Genomic DNA, 5,652 nt, shown 5'->3' on the forward strand with positions numbered 1-5,652 from the left:
TTGGCTTTCTCAGCATCCCTTTCTTTTTCCTCGTACATAATCCCATTTCCAAGTAGGAAACCAGTCCCCCTGCCCTACTCTGGTACATTTCATTCCGGTGAAGCTGTCTTTGCTCTGGGAAATCCAGGGCTTGACACACGGCCTTGGAGTCAGCCAATCAGAACTCTTCATTCATCCAGCTTTAGTGGAGAGGCTCAAGGCTGAAGAGGTAGCCCAAACTATGCACCACCGCGGAGGAAGGATGCACCGCAGCCTGGGCCTCATAGAGGGGAGACTCGCTGGTGCTCACCTAAGTACCTCTTTCCCATTACACCTGAAAGCAAAGATCTGCCCCCAGGATTGGCTTCGATGTGAGCCAATGCTTTTCATTGTTTCTTTGAGTTTATTGAGTCTAGTTGTTATCAGCAGAGAAAAAACAAAGTCCACCGTGTTGAATATGTCTCTACAGATAGAAACCTAGTAATATCCCTTGTATTAGTTAGGTGTCTAGGATGGTAAAGACTATAACCGGAAAGCACCTTGGGGAGGAAAAGGATTTGTTTCAGCTCACAACCCTCAGGTCACATTACACAGGTAGCACAGAGACACTGAGGCAGGAACTCAAGGCTGGAACCTGGAAGCAGGAACTGAAGCAGAGGCCACGGAGGGGTGCTGCTTACTGCCTCGCATTCCATGGCTTGCTCAGCCTGCTTTTTTTTTTTTTTTTTTTAATACAATCTGGCCAGAAATGGCACCACCCCTGATGGGCTGGGCCCCCTCCTATCAATCACTAGTGGAGAAAATGCCCACAGGCCTTGCCTATAGATAATCTGATGGAGGCAACCCTTCAGTTAAGGTTTCCTCTCCACAGATGACTCCAGCTAGGGTTTAATCAGCACACCCTCTTTAGGGTCAGCTTTCTTGGCCCATGGTGTTCCTCCCACTCAGTGTCTTCTCCTCTCTGCCCCATCCTGGTCCTTTTGTTTTGTTTTGTGTCCCCCCCACCCCCCAGACAGGGTTTCTCTGTGTAGCCCTGGCTGTCCTGGAGCTCACTCTGTAGATCAGGCTGGCCTCAAACTCAGAAATCTGCCTGTCTCTGCCTCCCAAGTGCTGGGATTAAAGGCGTGTGCCACCACCACCCAGCTGAAGCACTCTTTAAAAGACTCTTATAGCTAGGCATGATGGCACATGCCTGTAATCCTAGTACTTGGGAGATGAAAGCAGGATGATCAGGATTTCAAGACTAGCCTGGGCTACTTAAGGTCCTGCCTGTCTTAAAACAAAAAAACAAGGGTCTGAAGAAATGGCTCAGTGGTGAAGAACACAGTCTGCTCTTTCAGAGGTCCTGAGTTCAATTCCCAGTACCCATGCGGTGACTCACAATTCTAAGTCCAGTTCCAGGGAATCCAGAGCCTTCCTCTGAACTCCCCAGGCACCAGGTACTCACTCGGGACACATGCATACATGCATACATGTATATGTACATGTAGGCAAAACACTCATATACATAAAATAAAACAAATAAACTTTGAGGCTGGAGAGATACCTCCATGGTTAAAAGTACTTGTTGGTCTTGCAGAGGACCCAGGTTCGATTCCAAGCATCCACATAGTGGTTTACAACCATTCCTAACTCCAGTTTGAGGGCATCCAATGCCCTCTTCTGACCTCCACAGGCACCAAGCATGCCCGTGGTATGCAAATACGTGCAGGCACAACAGACATAAAATAATATAAATAAATTGAATTTTAAAATGTTTAAAGAAATCTTAAACACACACACACACACACACCAGCAAGATGGCTCAACAGATAGAGACACTCTGCAGGCCTGACAGCTCAAGTTTAATTCTGGATCTTATGGTAGAAGGACGGAACTGACTCCTGCAAACTGTTCTTTGACTTCCCGTGAGGGCCATCCTATTGTATCTGTGAGAACAAATGTTAAGAAAAAAAAAATTATATATATATATATATATATACATATATATATATATATATATATATATATATATATATATATAGTTTTACTTTTGTGTTTGGTATGAACAAACAGACCAAACCAACAGTAAGTTTTGAGTCGAACTGCATAAAGAGAGGGCTCAAAGCAAGGGAATTCCCTGGGGAACACTGAACACCAGGGTGTGTGGGAACTTTACCAAACACTGCTCTATTAACCTGCAATCCCCACCCTGCCCCCACAATGTCCAGGAGGCATTGAGGTAACATTTCTCAGTTAGGAGACTCAGGTACAAAGGGAACTCTTACTGCTTAGTTGAGAGAGAGAATATTCTGGAACAATGGTTCTCAAACTTCAGGGATCACCCACTTCTCCTGGGTGGGTTGTTTTGTTTTGTGGCACTGGGGCCTTGTGCTTTCAAGACAAGCAGTCTAGCACTGAGCTATGCCCCCAGCCCTGTGCCTTAGTTAATAGACTGTTCTCCACTCCCTCCCCTCTCCCTGGTGTCTGATTGGTTGTTTTTTTTGTTTTGCTTTGTTTTTTGTTTTTTGACACAGGGCTTTTCTGTGTAGCTCTGGCTGTCCTGGAACTCACTCTGTAGACCAGGCTGGCCTCGAACTCAGAAATCTGCCTGCCTCTGCCTCCCAAGTGCTGGGATTAAAGGCGTGCACCACCACTGCCTGACAGTAAATCTGGCTTGGTTGGTTGGTTTTATCATTGGTCTTCAAGTATCAAAGTCTCTATGTAGCTGAGAAGCACCTTACATCTCTGATTCTCCCTCATCCACGTCCTGAGAGCTGGGATTATGGGTGGGTTTATGGGGTACTGAGGATGGAACCCAAGGCTCTGTCCCTAGTTGCTGATTCAGCCAGAAGCTACTGGGGTTTGAATATACATCAAAAGTTCCTGGCTAGTGAGATGGCTCAGTGGGTTAAGAGCACTGACTGTTCTTCCAAAGGTCCAGAGTTCAAATGCCAGCAACCACATAGTGACTCACAACCACCTGTAAAGAGGTCTGATGCCCTCTTCTGGTGTGTCTGAAGACAGCTACAGTGTACTATTTATTATATTACATATAATAAATAGATCTTTAAAAAAAAAGTTCCTGGGGCTGGAGAGATGGCTCTGTGTTTAAAAGCACTGACTGCTCTTCCAGAGGTCTGAGTTCAATTCTCAGCAACCACATGGTAGTTCACAACCTTCTATAATGGGGTCTGATGCCCTCTTCTGGTGTGTCTGAAGACATCAACAGTGTACTCATAAATAAAATAGATAAACCTATTTAAAAAAAAAAGTTTCCAGTACTCAGGAAGTAGAGGCAGGTAGATCTCTGAGTTAGAGGCCAGCCTGATCTACAGACCAAGTTCTGGAACAGCCAGAGCTACACAGAAAAACCCAATCTTGAAAAACAAAAACAAGCCGGGTAGTGGTGGCACACGCCTTTAATCCCAGCACTTGGGAGGCAAAGGCAGGCCGATTTCTGAGCTCAAGGCCAGCCTGGTCTACAGAGTGAGTTTCAGGATAGCCAGGACTATACAGAGAAACCCTGTCTTGAAAAACAAACAAACAAACAACAACAACAAAAAAAAACAATCAAACAAACAAAAATTGGAAAAAAAAGAAAAACAAAACCACATCAAACAAACAAACAAAAAACAAAGTCCCTGTGCTGCTGCTGGCCTAGCATGTGTGAGGCCCTGGCTCAATCTCTAGCGCTGAAGATGACTCTTGGACATCCCAGGCTGCAGAATCGCAACCCCACAACCCCCGCAACACTCCCAGCATAACGCATGAAAATAAAATGGTACTTAATTCCCTTTATCAATTTGTGGGTCCTTTGCTATTCACAACACAAAATGCTGAGGGTCGTGGGAGGAGTCACCCGTGACTGGGTTGCTCGAATTCATGGGGCAACAGAGGTAAAGAAGACAGTAAGAGCAGCTGACTTCTGGGGTGCAAGGGTCCTGGGGTGAGAACACTGGCTTCAAATGGAACCTCAGCTCAGCCTCTCCCAGGCGTGTGGCCTGAAATGAAACTCATGCATAGGATGAGAATAACATCACCTGCTTCACAGACAGACCTGCCAGGAGGAGCAAGTTAGACAGACAGCATGGGAGAAGTTGAAAATGGTGGAAGTAGAGCTCTGCAAAGGCAGTTAGTTCTCCCTGTCTGTCTGTCTGTCTCTGTGTGTTTGTGTGTTTCTTTTTCTTTTTCTTTTTTTTTTTACTTTCTATTGATTCTTTATGAATTTGACAGCATGCACCCCAATCCCATTCATCTCCCCATCCCTTCATATCTGCCCTCACCCTTACAACCTCCCTCACAAAAGAAAATTTAAAAATAAATAAATAAAACAAAACCAAAGAAACCATCTTTGTTGTGGAAGCTCTGGTGTGTCACAGTGTGTCCCATGATATACCCTTTTGTCCACACATCTTTGCTTGCAAATGTTCATTGCAGTGAGTCATTGGTGTGGTACGAGGCTTCTGGCTTCTGCTACACCATCAATATTGGACTGTCACCAGGACTCCTCTTGGATATCTTGTTGCTGCCCTGTGTCATGGATCTGTAGGAACAGTCCCTTCACATGCTCCAGCAGTTTATAGATGAGGTAGATGTTGGGGTGGGCCAACTCAAAGCCCTGGATCTGGGCCTGGTGGTAGCTGAGTTGGTCTGCCTGCCAGTTCTCCCACAGTATCCTTACCACCAGGACGAGTTCTCTCCAGCACTGCCCTGGTTAGCTTACCCAATGCCACAGCTGCAGCTAGTGTTGGGCAGGGCCAGCTCTCCAAATTTCATGCCCTTGGGGCAGCTCACCCATACCCAGACACCAGGGCTAATTCTACTGTGTTTCCCAGGCAAGGTGCAGGACCTGTTCTCCAAGTGCCACAACCCATGAGGGGCAGGGTCAGCTCTGCACAGCCCTTGGTCATCAACATGGTCCCAGGAGGCAGCCCAGCCCTGGAACGTCCATCTGGCCTTTGCTGGTAACATAGGCCCAGCTACTGCATGGCCACAGGCCCAGATACGGCACCTCAGCGGCAGCATGGGCTGGAACTTCATAGCCTCAGGTGGCATAGCAGGCTACTCACATCAGCCTGTCCCTTACCACCTTTGGGTTTCCAGTTCTTCTTCTCTTCATAGTGCCCAAACGGCTCCACTTCTCTGTCTCTCCCATCTCTCCACAGTATAACTGCACCTGGTAGTAGCTCCTGCTGGAGGTGGGCCAGGCGGTGGGTGGGCCTCTGGGCTAGTTAGTTCTTTTATAATTATTATAATTATCTTCTTGGAAGTGCTGGGGATTGAACCCAAATCCTTACACATGTAAGGCAAGCCACTGAGCTACAGCCACAGCTCCACTAAGTTTTTGAGACAGTCTCAAAATACAGATCTACCCCATCTATAAACTGCTGGAGCACATGAAGGGTTGTGCTGTTTTGAAGTCAGTATGTAGCCCAGGCTAGCCTCAAACTTGTGATTCAGGAACTGGAGAGAGAACTCTACCAGAGGACCCAGGTTTGACTCCCAGAACCCAAACCATAGCTCACTACCGTCTATAACTCTAATCTAGGGGACCCAAATGCATCTAAAGCAGTTGTTCTCAACCTGTAGGTTGAACAACCCTTGCACAGGGGTCTCATTCCAGATATCCTCCATATCAGATATTTACATCGCAACTTATACCAGTAACAAAGTTATTGGTCGGGCAGTGGT

This window comes from Mastomys coucha, unplaced genomic scaffold (assembly GCF_008632895.1).
Source record: "Mastomys coucha isolate ucsf_1 unplaced genomic scaffold, UCSF_Mcou_1 pScaffold11, whole genome shotgun sequence".
In the NCBI taxonomy this organism is placed as follows: domain Eukaryota; kingdom Metazoa; phylum Chordata; class Mammalia; order Rodentia; family Muridae; genus Mastomys; species Mastomys coucha.